General features: G+C 34.9%; 1 long non-coding RNA gene across 1 annotated transcript in view; it reads left to right on the top strand.

The window, feature by feature from the left end:
• LOC114292936 (uncharacterized) overlaps positions 1 to 13,391 on the top strand; it is an 81,109-nt gene extending 67,718 nt beyond the window's left edge. The window contains exon 3 of the long non-coding RNA XR_014366633.1: positions 13,097 to 13,391. This is a non-coding gene — a long non-coding RNA (uncharacterized LOC114292936). The remainder of the gene's footprint in view (positions 1 to 13,096) is intronic.
• Positions 13,392 to 19,668: the final 6,277 nt, after the last annotated feature.

The following is a 19,668-nucleotide window of genomic DNA, read 5'->3' as shown; positions in this document are numbered from 1 at the left end:
TGTTCCAAATTAGGCGATCTAGTCTATACTTGTGTGTTGTGTGCATCACATAGTAAATCTAACTAATAACCGGAATAAGAACGCAAGTGTTTTCAAAAACAAGATATCATGTTTAATAGTGGCCGATCTTTGATCGGGCAAGTGGGGGTGCTCATAGATGACCTTCCCCAATCGTACCCAAGTTCCCGAGCCGACGCAACTTTGGTGATGACGGATACGTGGCCTTAGGCAACGAGTCAGGGTTTCGTAAATTCCCCCAAAATAAAATATTTAGGTGGCGACTCTGTATTTGGCAAAACAGTCCATGTTTGACACTTCTTTCTTAGAAATCAATTTTCCAAAACGATTTGTTGGATTTGGACTCTTTGGTGATTTATCGGTCTTGCATTACACTTTGTGAGACTAGATTCAAAACCGTGGCATTTGAGTCCGAACTGTAGCATGAGGCCCACGGGCGCGCCTACAGGTATTCATAAGGTTGAGCTTCAATGATAAACAAAATCATAGGACCCAAGTTCTAATTTCTTAAATTGAGCTCAATTAAATACATACATAGAACCCTAACCCAAATGGGTTTCAAATCTTCCAATATCATTATGATTACATGAAATTGATGCATTAAACATAAGGATTCAAGATAGACTTCCAAACCTTAGTTCAATCTTTGCCTTTCTCTTAGCTCTATTCAATTTCTCAAGCTTCCATAGTTGATCTTCTTCATTTCTCTTCAATCTCTTCAATTTATCTTCAAACCCCCATGAATGTTGAGCTCTCTCTCTCTCTCTCTCTCATGGTTCTCTCCCTCTCCCTTAGATATTTTGGCTTAAAGTGATAGTTCACTCCTATATCACACACACACACATATATGTATATATATATAAGCTTATAACAATTAGGGAGAGCCAAACACACCCTTACGAATCATATGAAATCAAATTTCAATTAAACTTCCCAGATGACTCTAAAAATTATGCTGATCATAACTATGTACTCTGTTCTAGTTTCTGAAGCCTCTAAGGCCTTCAATTTGCAATGCAAAGTTAACTACCCAAACACACCTTAACGAATCAGACAAAATAAATTTCCAATTAACTTTTCCAAATAGCTCTAAAAATTCCCATTAACGTAACCATGTACTCAATTTTGATTTATGATCCTACAAAGGTCGGCAATTTCAGTTTTAAAGTCGTAACTCAACAGATAATTCTTCAATTCGAATAGATATCATTAAATTAAAGTACAGTAACCCACAATTAGTTAAAGATAATTTCCGATACGTAATTTGGGGTCGTTACATATTTTGTAGGGAGTTTTAGAAATAGGCTGAGTGCCTGGCACAATTTCAATAGTAAACTCTATCTCCCTGTCCACTAATTCCCCTGGTAATTCATTTGGAAACACATCTGGAAATTCTCTAACAATAGGGATACCGTTCAATTCAACATTCACAGATTGTTCAGATAGCACACAACACAAATTACCCTGGCACCCTTTCCTAATCAATTTACATGCTTTTATTGTAGATATCAAATAAGGTGGAGGCACTACCCCGTTACCCACAAACACAGTTTCTTCTTGTTCCAATGGCTTAAATACAACCCGTTTTGTTATACAATCAATGGTGGCACAGTATTTAGCTAATCAATCCATGCCCAGAATTATATCAAAGTGTCTAAAATCCAAGGGTAATAAATCTACATATAGAATAGCATTTCCAACACACATGTCACAAAATCGATATACAGATGTACACAACACAGATTCCCCGGATGGAGCAGATACACATAGCAAATATGGCAATGATTCTAGAGGTCTACTCAGTCTAGATGCAAATGCACAAGTTACGAAAGAGTGTGTCGATCCAGAGTCAATTAATTTAAAAGCATCCTGATTGCATATAGATATAGTACCTGAGACAACGGCTTCGGCATTCCGTGTATCGCCTCGAACAAGCGCAAAAACTCTCCATTGCCTTACAGTATCTCCGGTAATAGTAGGTCTCGTAGTATTTCCCGATTTTGGGATTGATGCAGTTGAGCTAGCAACTAACCTTTTGCTGTTCTAGCTACAATCTCTGGCCATATGACCGGTTTTACCACATTTAAAGCAAGCTCCTGACACACGGTAACAAACTCTGCGGTGCCTTTTACTACAAATATTGCACATTGGAGATGTATCTCGAGAAGAATTCGAAGTACTTGAGGAGCCCATATTCTGCTTCTTTGAAAATTTCTTCTTCAAAAAGAAGTCCTGTCTTTTACTACCCTTCTAGTCAGTTGCTGATTGGGCCTGTTTGGCTACGTTAGCTTTTGATATTATGGCTCGGTCTAGCACCCCAATATAGGTTTCCAGCTTGAGAACATTCACCCTTTCTAAAATATCATCTCGAGGCCCACCTTCAAAATGTCTCATTTTCTTGTAGTCAGTATCGACCACATGTGGTGCAAATCTGGCCAACTCAGTGAACTTGGCCTCATACTTAGCCACTGTCATGCTACTTTGTTTAAGTTCCATGAACTCCGATACTTTCCTGTCACAGACACATTGTGGGAAGTACTTGTCATAGAAAATTTCCAGGAATTGTGTCCAGCCAATGTCTTTATGATTCTCACTCATTAACATCCACCATCTTCTCGCTTCATCTTCTAACATAAAGGTGGCTAGAAGTACCTTATGTGTTTCTAAACAATGACGCACTTCAAATAGATTTTCAATGCCGAGAACCCATGCTTCGGCCTTCAGCGTATCCAATTCCCCGTGAAACTATGGCGGTTTCATCTTCTTAAGCTCTTTGGTGAGAGCTATTATTCGGTCATCATTTTGTAGGTCCGGCACAGGTGGTGCCGGAGGTGGAGGTGGAGGTGGAGGATGTGATTGTTGCCACTATTGTTGCCACTGTTATTGTTGCCTTAACGTTTCTGTCATTTCCTGAATCAATCTTTCCTTCATATCCATTCTGGCAGTAGAAGACTCCTCTATCTTATCATCTCTTGTTCTCACCATCTATTAGACTTGCATTATTTCTTATACAAAATGTTTACAAGTATGCATATACTAAAGAGCACACATATTCAAATAATTCGCAATGCAAGTAAATCACAAACATATAGCACATAATCATTCATCTCAAAACATTCCAGCATGTTCTTAATGCTTTCAGATTCACACTTATCATATGAATGCATCCTAGATCTTTTCTAGATGCTAATTGCTCATTTGGACAAGTGTGTGAGTTATTAACTCGTGCTCTGATACCACTCTGTCATGAGTATGATTATGTGCTCTGATACCAATCCAAGAGATTACCTACAGCCTCAAATCAAATAAAACATATTTGAACAGAGTTAAAGAGGCCAAAACGGAAGCTAGCTTAAAAACTTTGTCCATAGAGCTGTGCTTACATGGTATAGCAAAAATCATTCCAAAAGTATTTCATAATAACTCACACATACCCATAGAGTTAACCCATATCTAGGAACTTTCAGTTACGCAGTCAGCCAAACAAAACTTATATACAAAGGTGATCCAAAGTTTTCGCCAACATTAGTAAAAATATAACAAAAGAACAAAGGGCAAAAACAAGTCTCGTGCGTGAGACGTTTGGGCTGACTCTCCAAAACTTCGACTGTTTCTCACATACTTCACTGAGGTTGGGTTTGGACATCTCTTAGCTCACCTACATACACATGAATGAAAGTGGGCGAAAGCCCAGTGAATAATATCAAATAAAGAAGATACATGAACGAAATTTAAAACAGATACATTAGACAGCCTTGGGCCCAATTTATGTTCTATCTAGTGTATCAAACGACTACAAATCCAGACATATCAAACGGCCTCAGGCCCAATTCATTCGTATCAAACGGCCTCAGGCCCAATTCATTCGTATCAAACGGCCTCAGGCCCAATTCATTCGTCTCAAACGGCCTTTGGCCCAATCATTCATGTTCGATGGCCTTTGGCCCAATCATTCATATATGACGACTTTTGGCCCAATCTTTCATATCAAACTGCCTTTGGCCCAATCATTTGTGTCCAATGGCCTTTGGCCCAATCATTCAAATCAAACGGCCTTTGGCCCGATCATTCATGTCCAACGGCCTTTGGCTCAATCATAAGGCATAACAGATATTTGTCCTCGATCCAAATTGACAAACTTATGAAACTCAAATAGAAGTAAATAATTGGACAAATAACATGTTTCAAAATATATTTACTAAGATATTACTCACAGTAATCTGCTGGATGATTTGCCCTTGTGCTTGACCCTACACATTTCATAAATATATTAGGTCACAAGCGATTCAATCCGTTCTTAATTCACATAATCTTCTTATGCCTCTTTCTTATCTTCTACATCCATTTATAATGTTCAATGTATGCCTAAGAGTGCTTAGAAATGAAAGAGAACGGAAAGCAATTCGTAAAACAACTTTTCAAAATTTCTGAAACAGGGCTCCCCGCTCAAGCGAGGTTTTTGCCGCTTGAGCGGACCCCTCTGTCTGCAAAAGTGCTAGTCACCTCCTTTTTGCACTCGAGCGTGACTTCGGATGCTCGAGCTGAGAGTCAGACATGTGACTGGACGCTCGAGCGTAACTCTCCCTGCTCGACCGGACATCAATGTCTGCAAAACTTCTGGCAACTAACATTTCACGCTCGAGCGGCGCTTTTCCCGCTCGAGCGGACATGCCAAATTCTGGAATTTCCAGAACTGTTCTTGAAACTCAAACTTAACATTCAAAGGCCCAAAACTCATGTTTTTGGTTCAAAAACGTGGGAACACAATATACATCATGAGGATATAAGCAATATGAGGCCAATTGTTCAAAATCATGGTCCAATTCTCAAATCATCTCAACAAAACACATACTTCATGATTAAACTTCAATATACATATAACCAAACTCCATAATTTCATGGATTATAGATGCATGTGTAATATAGACTCCAATACCATTTCAAATGGCACAAGTGATGTTTATACTCATGAAGCTCAACAAAACCATGCTTGCATGTATGATTCAACACTCAATTTTTCATAATTAACATGCTACATGTTAGATTATACAAATTCATGGTAATTCTCTACATGCATGTACATACCAACTTCATATTCAACTCAATTCACACTTTTGATTTCAATTCATCTTTGAGCTCAGATAATTACAACTCAAACTCATGAATTCATGTCTAATTACTCACCTATGAGCTCCAATCTTGTAAATTATAGTTAATTCTTGAGTTAATCTTCAAGCTTCTTGATCAATTCTCCAACTTGAGCTCCCTCTCTCTCTCTCTCTATAATCGGCACTTTCTCTCTCTCTCTAGAGTGTAATTTTTGCAACATGAGTTCAAGAGAGAGGAATTGAGTGTATATAAGCCTATTTATAGGCTTGGCTAATCAAACTGATTAAGGCTAAGTAATTGAGCCTAATTTAATCGTTCTGAATCTAATTATTTTGATCCAAATAAATTTTCAATTAAATTTCACTGTAGGCTCTAAAAATTACGCTAATCACAATGGTGTAGTCAATTTCAGCTTCTGATACCTCTACGGCCTTCAATTTAAATTCTAAAGCAGAAAATCAAACAGATTTTCATACGGTAAACAGATGGAAATACAAAGACACATATAATTAAGTAAATGGCACTCAAAATCATATTAAACACATAATCACAATCATAATTAAGATCAATTAGCATAATACGGAACAGGGTTATCACAACTAAGTCCTAATCCAACTAGGAGAGATAAGTCTTAGATGACTTGTTGTTCCTCAAGGGAATAAGTGTTTGACTGGAATATGATCATTATAGAGAGACTACGCACTCTATATAAAGCAGACACCCCATGAGTGAGAGATATGTATTAATACATGAGATTTTGTGCTTATTGTTACTGTACGCAACTATATCATAAGTGAGAGATATGTATTAATACATAAGATTTTGTACTTATTGTTACTCTATGCAATTGTATTTCGCAAGTTAATTACTGATTTTATCATTAGAGAGCCCTCTTAGTTGACAAGCAACCAGGTTAGTTATTCTTTCTATCTTGCAAGCATGGATCTTAGCAGCAGTCATGTGTTCAAGGACTTTGTTTCCAGAATTCCAACAGGAAGATTAAAGTATTAGTTGTGTGGTCAGATTTTAAAGCCCATAATATAAAAGAATATTTTCATTTCATCCCCCAATATATTGAACTAAAAAAATTAGAAGTCTCAAAGTATGTTATCTATGTAAATTAGGTTAGGTGACCATATTTGAATACTTTTTATACATTAATGATTGAATTGAATTTAAAAAAGTTGACCAAAATAACATAGATTACACACTTTGGAGATTCAAAATTGTATTTATTTTTATTTTTTTTTTAAATTTGGTTTCCACATCAAACCCCAACATTAACAACATCTACCTACATAGTTAGGTTTAGGAACAAAACTGAAATTCTTTTTTATACCACAAAAACTAAATTTATACAATTTGTACACTGAACCAAAATAACACAAATGGCATACTTTGGAAACTAAAAAATAATAAACCCTATTTATATTTATGCATTATGAGAAAAGAATTCATTAATTGTTGTATTATGTTTTTTCTCTATCCATTGGATAGTTAACCCATTTGGTATTAGTTTTTCATTTGAAAAAACCTATCTAGAAAATAAATAAAGGGTTGAGATTCAAATGGTGTATTGTGGGTTCATCATCTATTGATTAAATTTAGACTATACATTCATAATTCTAAATAAAATTATGGGTGAAAATTTTAAATATGTAGTGTGATTGTTTTCTTTTTTGCCCTTACTTTGGTTAAAATTTTTGACGAGAGCATTTTGGCCGACTTTCTCTTACTTCTTCAACAATTAGTAAATATCATTTTGACTCTCTCATCTATGAACCTGTGCATTTTGATTTACTCAATTATAAAAATGTATTTGTTTCACCCCATCTAGACCAGCTTCAAATTGGGTATATTTGTTCGATTTTCATAATTGATGGAGTTAATATGTTCAAGTTCATTAATGAAAGGATGAAAACGATATTCACTAATAGTTAAAGAAATCTTGGTAAAATTAACCTTTCTTCATACAAATATTTTTTAAATTGTATATTTCATGCATCCAACTTTCTCTAACATTCTTAATAGAACACATTTTCTTTGTCATTTCTCTCATGCATTTGCCTTCATAAGTGTTGTGGCTCCCCATCTCCCCATATTAACTACCACCTAGAAAAGGTCCTCTCCTACACCTATACAATTTTATTTTTTTTTATTTTTTATTTTTTAAATTATTCATTTCTCGCTAAGATTTGTTGAGCTTTCTTTTTCTATTATCTTTTGAACATTGTTATTCAAATTTAAAAATTAAATTTATTTTCTAAATTGAATGATGTGATAACCAATTAGAATATGCAAACAACTCTCTCTCTCTCTCTCTTTCTCTCTCTCTCTCTCTCTCTCTCTCTCTCTCTCTCTCTCTTATTTTCTCCAATAATTAATCAATAATCTCACTTCCACATTAATAGATCTAAAAAATGAACCTAAAAAGTGACCTTATATATTATTTTCCTTTTATCTTTTTATCTTCCTTTTTTTTCAACAAGGAAAATGATGCTCTTGAGGTATTATCACGACATCTATGGGCCCAAGCCTAGGGGTAATAGGTTGTCGGCCTAATTTAACCTAACCCATAAGAAGGGACCCACCACCGAAACACTAGTAAAGCTCATCCATCACCCCCAACAAAGCCAATGTTTGATTGGAGTACATCTCAAGGTCTCGAAGAGAACCACTGGAAAATACCCAGTATTTCACGCCTCTAGGAGTCAAACTTGACTCACCTATACATAAAATTATTATTTTTATTGTTTTCTCATTAAATATTGTAAGTATCAAATAAATAAATGTTTAAAGAGCAATAAAGAAAGTAAACAATTTATGAGATATGCCAACTCACTTGTTTTTCATGGACGCTCTCATACAAATTTTCTCTCTCAACTCTTGCATAGGTGTGTTTGAAATTAGCTTTTTTAATATTTTTTTATTTTTCATTAATTTTTTATTTAAAAAAAATTGTACATTAGACTCTACTTGACAAATCAAAATAATAGTAAAAATTGAAAAAAAATACAAAAAAAAAAGCCAAAAGAATTTGTTGTTTTTGGTGTTATTGGCTTTAGTAAAAAAAAAATTAGATAAATTACAAATACATCTAATAAATTACCCCCAACGGTTAGGAAAATTACAAATATTTCATTGTCAGAATTTGTTATTTAATAGAATTGACAAAAAAAAAAATTAACTCTCCTTCTATACGACAATAAAATTACCATAATTGTTAATTGAAATATATTGCTAATATCATTAAAAATTATTAATTGACTTAATGGTTGATTAATGAAAAAAATTATTTGTTATACGATTAGAAATTTTAAGAGGTGAAAAGTAATTTTCAGAAGTACATGAACAATTAGTATTTTAAGCAAACATCATCGGAGTGTATTCATAGTTTACCCCTTTTTATATATTTTTTATTTTTTTTTTAATTTTAAGATTCTTCCACGCTATAAGAACTTAAAAAAAAAAAAGTTCAAATACACTTTTCTATTTTTCATTTTATTTATTTTTTTTGTTTATCCCAAACTCACCCACAATTGACACATTAAACGGTAAGGTCCAACGCGTAGGGTAAATTACAATGACCTCTCATTAGAATTTTTTTTAAATATATATATATATATAAGCCTATAGTTTTGATATAGTTCCACTTATTTTATATTTTTTTAGTAAGATTAAAAGAGTTGAAACTAATGCAAATAGTATAAAAACATAATAATAAAAAGAAAAAAAATATCAGTAAGTATAAAAGAGATGATAATATCATTCTTTGTTAAAAATAATATTAGGAAATCAATTTAATGGAAATAAAAAATTGAGGAAATATTAATATAGTAGTCCTTATACTTTGGTCATTTTGTCAATTTGGTCCTTATAATTTCAATTGACTCAATTTTGACCTTGAATTTATAATTTTGTCTCAATTTTGTCCAATAGATTATAACTCTTAACATCTTTTTTATAGCGATTCCAATTTTGACCCGACCCTTGTATTTTGGATACGGGTTTCATGGTTTCGTATTGTTGATTATATCTTGTTTCCCTTCAAATTTGGCTTTTGGGTTGTTGTGGTTGTGTATTCTACGCTCGAGCGGCGTTTCCTACGCTCAAGTGGGTGGACACTCGAGCGATGGTCTGTTTTCTGCAAAACTACTGGAAGTGTATATTTATTGTGTCTAACACTCGAGCGTCACTTCTTGCGCTCGAGCGAACTATGCATATATCAGTTCGCAACAGCACCTTTTTACATAACTCTTTCAATCTTCTCACTCAAAACCCTATAGTTGTGACCCTCTCTCTCTAAAACCTGCCTTATCTCTACTTTTTCATCTAGATTCGTTGGTTTCTGTACCTTAGTGTCTTTGGAAAAAGGGTATAGCATCTCAAGAGCTTCATTTTGATTCAGGTAAATCTTGGTTTCAGCGTCTTCAAAGTTCCTCCTTTTCTTCCTTGGTCTTCTAAACTTGATGCAGGGTTTTTCTACACTCTCATATGGTTTTTAACTTAGTTATTTGTTGATGTATAAGAAACTTTGGAACTTTAGGTGATTTTGAACAAACCTAGGGTTTCAATTTAAAATCAAAAGAGGGTTTTTCAAATGTATGTGTTAAAAATGGTTATGGGAGTAAAAGTGAAGTGTTGTGGTACATTTGTTCATTTTGATACCCAGGGTGGACTTTGGAATAGGAGGAAGTTTTGCCCTAAAATGGTTCAGATTGTTATTTTCTATAAACTAATGAAATTGGTATTGGGAATATGAAATTGGATGAGGGTTTATGTTAATGGTGGAGTTGGATTTGCATTATCACCCACCTATGGAATTTTGGATAATTTCATCTGTTAAAGAGATTGTATATTTGTTTAGAAATACCTGTTTTGAGCTATCGGTGGAGGATAGCTATAATTGTTGTAGAAATTGTATGAGGATTAGGTGAATTGAAACTAATCTCTTATCGGTTGTCATTTAATATGACTGTGTGTTTTAATACATTGTATATGTATGATATTTGGGAGGAGAAAAGGGATGTACTCCGTTGTTTGGGTGGAGAAAGGGGATGGACTCCATTGAATTAAGTTGGCCTGTGTGTCCAGGGTGAAAGTCCTGAAAATGTTGTGTATACATGGGTGCCAATTCCTGCGGACGAAATTTTCGTAAAATGGCAAATAGAAATGTTTAGGTGATGACAATATCATTTTGAGAACCTTTGCGTTGAGTCCTCGGTTTGGTTGTTTGTAATAAATGGAAATAACTCATGAAGTGAGATAAATGCATTAAGATAAAAATAATAATAATAATAAGGGAGGGGGGGATTAAGATAGCATGAATTGTGATACAAAACTTGGCATGGCATGGTTTGCAAACGAGTTGTAAAAGATTTTGTCACCGCTATTGTATATACGCATCATATTTATATCTTTGTTAAGTTCATATATTGTGTTAGATTGTTTCTACTATGCTTTGGCTCACCCTATTTGGGAAAAACATTTTCAAGTGTTGTTGATATGCCTCCACCAAGGACTTAGTTTGGGAGGACTGTGGAGCTGAAGGCTCAATCTTATTATTTTTATACTTAACTTTGTTATAGCCAAAGAGCTTTAAATATATTGGACTGAAAGTCCACTTTTGTTGTAACCAAGAACTATCTTGGAAAGATGTAAGCCTTTAGGGCATTTATTCTTTGTTTTGCCTCCAGCTCCATCTCATGCCGTGATATATGTTGTAGTTTCAAGGACAGGTTCATGAATGTATAATTGCATATGTCACTCTTTTGTATAATTGGACCTCATGTAATAGAAGGACTTTATACTCTGATTCTTACTGTCATTCATATATTGTCTTTGTTGGTTTATTGTATTATTTTGGGGGCGTGACGTTTTTATGAAAAATATGCATAGAAGTGTCATGTGTCATATTTTTAAGAACAAAATTATAAATTTAATAAATTCTATGAGTTAACTTCAATAAATTTAGTGATAATTTTTCGTAAAATATCACTAACAATATTATCAATTGGACCAAATTAACACAAAATTTAAAAGTGTCAAAATTGAGTCAAATGAAAATTTAGTGATCAAAATGACACAAAGTGTGACGATTGGGTCCTTTTTCCTCCCTTTTCTTTCTTCCTTCGCTCCGTTCTCCTTTTACCTTCATTGGTTTCGACACATTCGGAATTGGTTTTCAAAATAATAGTTCTTATTTTCGTTTGTTTGGGAATTAAGTCTCTCTTGTTTCGGAGGGTGCACGACTGAGTCCAGAGTGCCCAAGAGCGAAGCAGGAAAATTCTGGGCTAGAAACCAAGGGCCACACATGTAAGGACTTGGGCTGCACGTGCGGGGAGTGAGGCCGCACATGCGAAATTCAGGGGAAGTTTGGGTGGCTTTTTGCTTAATAAGCACGAGCGGAAAGAGGTGCGGGAGAGGAGCCTTGCACGTGCGAGGGTGAAGGCCGCACGTACGGGAAGGGACGCTCCGCACGTGCGGGAAAGGGCACTGCACGTGCGGCACTTTGGCAGTCCGAATCTCTGTTTTTTTTTACCTTTTGGGCCGAAGTTATATCACATTTTGGACATTTTTCTCTCACTCTAAACCCCATTTCTCTCCTCCTCTCTAGAAACTCTCACCAAAACACTAAAACACTTGATTCTTGCTATCCATTAGGTCTAGATCATCCTCATCTTCCTCTAATCTTGAAGATCAAGCTAGAGCTTCACTTGGTGTGGTGGAAATCAAAGCTTTCTCATCCTTGAAGTTAGTGTTTCATCTCTTTTTCTACATCAAGCATTGAGGTAGGGTTTTCCTTTGAGTTATATATATGTTTATGTAAGTTTTAGTTGATTTTGTGAGCTCCTCCTTGTATTTCGAAAATGGGGTCTATGGCTCAAGAAATTGTTGATTTTGTTTGAAGGAAAACTCATTCTAATTTCTTTTAAAAGATTTTGTGAAATGTTGAGCCATATGAATAGAGATTGAAGTATGTGGTGGGGTTTCAAAATGGAGATGAGGAAATGTTTGGATTTTGGTGAAACCCTAGAAATTTGGGGATTTCTTAAAAGAAAAAGGTTGAGGACCTGTGTTGAGATTATATATATGCAACTATATATGTATGTTTTTATTTGTATTGTTGGTGCCATGTTAGGCAAGAGAATGAGAAATGTTTACTGCACACAACTATGCATATAAATGTTGATGGAGAATTTCCTTAATATATGAAGGATATTGAAATTTGGGAGTAAATATCTATGTAATGCAAGAGCTAAATTGATTTAAATGTTGAAAGAGCATGAATGTTAGTTATATTGTTAAACATGATCGGATGATGATAAACTCTTGACTATTGAATGGAAGAACATGGAAATAAGAAAACGGAAGGTGGATCCTTATGGAACATTGTGAAAAATATGATCAATGTAGAGAGACATGTAGTAGCATGGTTATTTATTGCGTTGGCATTACGAACATCTTGCATATCATGAAAATTGGTTTTGAAGATTGGAAACTTTCACTAATAATGAAATATGGTGATGAAAACTATTGAAATGTTGTGGGGTAAATACTTTGGTAAATCCGGTTAGGAGGTGTAGATAAAGTTGATAAGTTGGCCTGAGTGTCCGGGGTGAAAGACCGAAAACACGCGTGGAGGAGGTACCACTTCCCTTCCGATTAGCAACCGGTAAAGTGGGGTTATTGGTAGTGCTTGTTGAGCCTACTTGCAGACACCAACCTAGGGATTACCTGAATCGTATTTGCCGCCCCTTATGATTAAATTGGAAGTTTGGAATTAATGAGATTGCAAAAATGTTATTGAAGGCATGGTGATTTTTCAAGTAAAGCATGACATGTGATTTTTTTTTTATAAAATGGCATCGCATTGCATTTGATGTTGGATATCTTACATAAATTTATATACTTTGTTAAGGTTTCCTCTACTGGGCTTTATGCTTACCTCTATGGGACATTGGTGCAGGTAAAGATGTGGTGATCCTGCCGAGCTGGGGGCGTGAATGTATTTTGTGAATAGTAGATTGCTCTTTTATTTTGTTGTAATTTTTGTAAGCCAAGGGCTAAACGTGTATGGATCCGAGAGACCATTTTGTGTAACCGAGCATTTGCCTTGGAAGATGTAAGCCCTTAAGGGCATTTTATTTACTTGGAATTTGACGCTTTACATGCTATAGATTCATGTATTCTCATATGGTTGAATGTATAATTCACATGTAGAACTTGTATAAACTATATTGATTTATGATGAAAGGGTTGGAGATTGCCATTATTATTTGGAGAATGTTGGTTAATGCATCTTCATCTGAGGGATTATTTTCGGGGAGTTATACAAGGGGTAAAATGTAGGGACCCCCAGTATAATTTGTCCAAAAATCAAACCAAGTAAATAAACAATAAATAACAAAGTTACTTAAAAATATTTTGTTTATTGGGAAGAATAGATTGTGATTGAGACTGGTGTTTGAACACTATGTCTTTAAAATAAAATGAATGTTCTGTCTTTAGGATACAACAATCACCACGACATAGAGTATGCATAGATTTTGTGTGTACAATGAACCAAAGATTGTGCTTTGCACTCTCACAATTTCAAACTCTTAGAATATATAATATTCAGAATTAAAATAGAAGAGAAAGACAAAAGCAAAGAACAAATTCAATGAGAAAAACGAATAGAGGGATTGTCTTTATATAGGCAAGGAAATGTGTTTGGATGAGCAGAAAAGTTACAACTTTATAGTCGCATCCACGTACTGGAAAGATGTGATTGATCGTAGAAGGTGACCGGAGTTCGAATTTGGTTTTCAGAAGTTTTTGGCACAAGATTTTGAATATGAAATTTGAATTAGAGCAAAAAATTTAAATTTAAAAGGTGAAGTATTAAGCTAGCGAAATCCAACTCAAATTGTGTCTAGGGAAGGGAGGTATTATGTGATTTTGGTCCAGTTAGGGCCAACTTACCCTGGCCCATCACTCCCCACCTTATAGAACTTGGTTTCCTTTGGAGCCATCCCCACTTGTCCAACTAAGAGCATCTTCGATGGCAAATGTAATTATAGCATTGCCAATTGTCAAATTCTAATAATGGTGCTCCAATGGTCATTTTTCATTTTGGCAAATATCAACGAACTTTCTCTCTAGTTTTTGTTCATTTTCTCAGACCATTTCAACCCTTCCAGTTTTTGTTCGGACGTCCGGTAGACCAATTTGTGTGTTTCTTCCTCTGTGCGTTTGCTGAAATGGTTTGAAGATGAACAAAAACTAGAGAGAGGAAGGGAAACAGATGCTTTGTTACACTTCATGGACACAAATAGCAACAGCCAAAGCTTATGTCAAATTTGACACAAACTTTGGCATTTCTCAAATATAACAGGTGCTATAAAGTGCCATTGGAGCACATTGCATTGATAAACTGACCAAATTATGGCAATAGTAGCTCTAATGGCAATGGCAAGCCATTGGAGCTACTCTAACAGTTTACAAACACTCCAAAATATTTGTAAGCTTCTATGTGGTACAAGAATACATAACAACTAATTGAGAACCACACAATAATTTACCAAGGTCATGAGGTTCACTTTTAATTCAATTTTTCATTTACTTGTAAATAGTTTTGACTAACTAATTATATATTTTCATTCGTCACACGGCAATGAATGTATCACCACTCGAACTCACCAAAAAATGGCATGTGGATCCTATATTAACTATAGCTCAAAGTTTATGACAAATAATATTGCAAAATCATTTTTTTTTCAACAATTTTTCTATTTATATAATTATTGATAAATAAATAATAAAAAAAAAAGAGGTTAAGTGTTATACGAATTAAACTTTAAAGAAGCCAAATGTAATTATGCTAAAACTGTGAGATTTAAGTACTAGATTTTTCAAAACCACAAGAAAGGTCAGTATAATTTACCCCTCCGCATATCACCAAAAGCGTTTCTTTCACAAACATTGGCACGCACGCATCCATCTTTCTCATTTTTTTCCGTTAAAAGGAAAAAATATTGTTCAGTTATAACTTCAAATGTTGTTAGAATGTCATAGAAAAATTTATAATTTTAATTATTAATATTCATGCAATTTATTATTTATTTATAATTATTTCTTAGAACTTAAATTGGACTGAAATTTCCCCTGATAAAAACGTGAGGTATACTTCCACAAAACTTTTATCTTTGTATTGTTGGCATAAAATACTTGCAACATGTAGGTGTATAAAGTGCTTAATTAGACACTCGTATTAAATTTCATATATAGGTGCTGTTTGGTGTAGCTGTTAAAATAGATTATAGATTATAGCTTAACAGATTATAGATTATGACTTTAATCAGAAACTGTTAATTTGTTTGGTATAGATGTTGGATTATAGATTTAAATTGCTGTGTAGTGTTTGTTAAATAAGCTGTGAAGTAACTTTTTCAATTAATTTTTATTTTTTATTATTCACTATTTGTCTACATTTTTCATAAAAAATAATAATAATATTTTATAGTCCATTTGGGTCTTTTTCTATTTTTAAAAAAAATAATAAATAAAAAAATCTATGAGTATAACCGTGAATTAATATGTCCACAGCAAAAGCTGATAATAAGAAGCAAGGGTGAGTAGCTTCTCAGAATCAGCTTTTTTGACTTAAAATAAATTGTTAGAATCAGAAACTGTTTGAAATAAGTTTAACCAAACAGTCCAAAATAACTTTCTAAAAGCCAGAAGCCATAAGCTGGCTCAAAAAAGCCCCACCAAACACCCCCATAGTATAGTAATATAGACACAAATATTGACCAAGGAAGCTTTATTAACATGGTGGCAGCAATTAATTTTTTAAATTTTAAGTGATGGTTTGGGTGGGGTTGGAACAAATTTTAGAGGCCATTTAGATGTGGGGCATAAATTTTGGGTAGGGGTCTATACAGTTGGGGCTCTTTTTTGCATGAACAAATTTAGCCTATTGACATTCATGGTATTATAAAATGTTGGATAAGTTATTTCTTTTCCTCTTATTTATTGATTTAAATTTGATTTTGGTTCTTATTTTTTCAATTTTTTTAATTTGATCTATACATTTTCCATTTAGTCTTTTCTTTTAAATTGGACATTAAAATTAACAATTTTGTGAAAAGTGCCACTCTCTTGACACTACAACAAAATACATTTTTGGCGACTAAAAAAAATTTAGTCGCCAAAAGTTGTGGAATTGGCGACCAAAAATAATATTAGTCGGCAAAAGTCAAATATTTAGCTACTATTTTTTTTTTATCCGGGGAATATTGATTATTGGTGACTAAAAAAAATTTAGCCACTAAAAATATCACAATTGGCGACTAAAAAAAAATTTAGTAGCCATATAGCTAGTTTTGGCTACTAAAACTATTTAGTAACTGAATCAAAAATATATATATTTGGCGACCAAAAGTTTGGTCGCCAAAAGTATATTTTCGGCGACAAGAGAATAATTTAGTAGCCGTATAGTTAGTTTTAGCTACTACAATTGTTTAGTAGCCAAATGAAAAAGAAAAAAAATATTTTTTATTTTTGACGACCAAAAATTTAGTCACCAAAAATATATTTTCAGCGACAAAATAATATTTTAGTCGCCGAAAATCTAAAATATTTGGAAGGAGATTTCAAATTTTGGAGGGATTAAAAAATAATTAGCAACTAAAATATTTAGTCCCCAATTGTTATTAATTATTCGACTACTCTGTCAGTCCTCTCCCATTGTTCTCTCTCATCCCTCTTCTCTCTCTTCCTCTCACTCCATCGTAGGCGACCCTCCTACCGGCAACCACTGTCGCACACGAGCACCCACCTCCTCACCGACGACGGTACGACCCACCTCCCCACCAGTGACGGTACCACCCATCTCCCCACCAGCGACGGACAACAGTAGCTACTTTGATTTGTCTCTCCTCCAGCGCACACCAGGCATTTTTGGCCTCTCTCTCTCTCTCTCTCTCTCTCTCTCTCTCTTTCTCTCTCTCTCTTTTTATATATATCCAAGCTTGTCTTAATTAAAACTACTACTTGATCGTGATCTTGAGCTTCTATCACTTCACTTATTAACTTAGGCATCACATTTTGTGTACCAACGTATGCCTTCTCATCTTGAACCTTCACTTGAACTCCAAATTCATTGAGAGTTTTAATCACATCCCACTCTTTCACAGCTAATCTAGCTATCATTTCCCTACTTTTGAGACTCAACACATCCACGACTATGTTAGCCTTACCGGGATAATACGAAAGAGTAAACTGATAGTCTTCGAGATACTCAATCCACTGTCTCTGCCTCAAGTTTAAGTTCTTTTGTGTAAACAGATATTTCAAACTCTTATAATCTGTGAAAATCTCAAACTGTTCTCCAAGCAAGCAATATAGTCATTGTTTTAGGGCAAAAACCACGGCCGCCAATTTCAAGTCAAGCATTGGATAATTTCGCTCATGCGATTTGAACTGCTTGGAACCATAGGCTACTACCTTTTTGTTCTGCATGAGTACGCAACCTAATCTTTCCTTAGATGCATCACAATACACGGTGTATATAGCGATTCAGATTTTGACCCGACCCATATTGTGTTCTGGACTCGGGTTTCATGGTGTTGTATTGTTGATCATATCTTGCTTCCCTTGTGTTTCTTTAAATTTGGCTATTGGGTTGTTGTGGTTGTGTTTAGAACAGGTTGGTTGCTTAGTTTCCAAACTTTTGTTGCCCAGATTTTTGCCCCTCCGCTCGAGCGGCACTTCTTGCGCTCGAGCGGGCTTTGCAAACTCTCAGTCCTTTTACAGGTCTGCAAAACTACTAGAAGAGTGTATTCTACGGTAAAGCGGTTCTTTCTGTAGTCAAACAGACTCAGGTTTGTAGACACCCCATTTTTAACCGTCCTTAAGACTTAGGCGCCACTGATTGATCACTCGATGATGAAAGTTATGCTGTGCAAATGTTTGATTTCTTCAACAAGAAGAGCTTCTAAATCTCAATCTTACACCCCATTTTGGACCAAAACTATTTTAGACCTTAAAACCCACTCTTTCAAAATATTTTTAAAAATGTTTCTTCGATGTTCTAAGGCTCGCATTTCGTTCAAAAAGTTACGCTTTTCGGTAAACTGAGCACGAACAAAGTGGAAATAAATGGAAGAGAGGTGAAATCTTTGAAAAGATATTTTTAAACATCTTATTTAGAGGTTTGGAATTGAAGAAAATAGGAGGAGATGGAAGAAAATTAGTCGGGGATGGTTGAGCATGAAACTGTTAAGAGAGAACTGGGCAACCTTTACTAAATCAGACATATCTCTTTGTACACTTAGAATTTAGTTGTGAGGCCACCACCATTAGAAATTGGACTTCTAGGGCTTCATTTTATACTCAAGAATCTCCTAAAGCCGAGTTCGGATGAGGGAGATATGGTTGTTTGACGTTAGGCATCAATTCGACTTAGACAAAATTGAGCAACCTTCACTAAAATAAGGATATGTCTTTGCACACTTAGAATTTAGATGTTAGGCCACATCCATTGGAAATTATACGTCTGGTGCTTCAATTTAGACTCAAGAATGACCTAAAACCGAGTCCGGATGAAGGAGATATACCCATTTCAAGTCGGACCTAGAAGCAGATTTTTGGTAGCCGGCCGGACACCATTGGTGGCCGGCAATTCACACTTCTGGCCAGCCGGCCACCTGCCGGCCACTAGTGTAAAACCCAAATATTTTTGCCAGCTGTTTCTGCAAAGCTCCAGCTGTCCCTTTATAGATATTTTCAACCTAAGGCTCATATTTCTATATATAGAGGACCTTTCTTCTTGCTTTGAAGGTTAAAAAACATTTAGAGTGATGAAATAATTTTGAAAAATATTATCTCTCTTTACAATTCTCTCTCTCTCTCTTTTGCAACTTGCATAGCCTTTGCCCAAACACTCTAAACCAAACCTAGAGAGCTTCTTGCTAAGGTGATTTGAGCTTGAATTTGAGCTCTTGAAATACTTGAGAGTGTGAAATTAGTGGTTTATAACTCAAAAAAGCATTCCACTTCAAGAGGTATACCTTCTCTTGCTTTTGTACCATCTCTACACCGCTTCTCTCCTATCTTTTCTTGTTGTTTTTTACTTTTTTATGGGTTGAAGCTTGTGGTTTAAGGCTATTAAAGGTAGAGGGGTTCACCACCCTTCTTTACACCTTGTTTCCTAAGCCTTTACACTTGTGTTTCCCATTCTTTTATCAACTTTTTTTGAGTTTTTTACGACTAATTTTCAGAGGCGAAAAAAGTGGTTTTGAAGTCCCAAAAATGGAGGGGTTAGCCACTCCTCCTTTGGCTTGTTTACTAGCTTAAATTGCTCCATGTTTTACCTTATTATTTTAGCTACTTTTGTTTTCATTCCAGCACATTTTTGTACTATTTTTGGGCTGTTTTTGGACTGTAAAAACTCTGTATTTTTGGGCTGAAACTTATGGTTTAAGGCCAATAAGGGTGGAGGGGTGGCTCACCATTCCTTCTACCTAGCTTCTAAGGCCTTTACCCTTATGTTTC

This window comes from Camellia sinensis, chromosome 4 (assembly GCF_055761805.1).
Source record: "Camellia sinensis isolate YWXY chromosome 4, ASM5576180v1, whole genome shotgun sequence".
Classification (NCBI taxonomy): Eukaryota; Viridiplantae; Streptophyta; class Magnoliopsida; order Ericales; family Theaceae; genus Camellia; species Camellia sinensis.
This window is presented reverse-complemented; position numbering and strand designations above follow the sequence as displayed.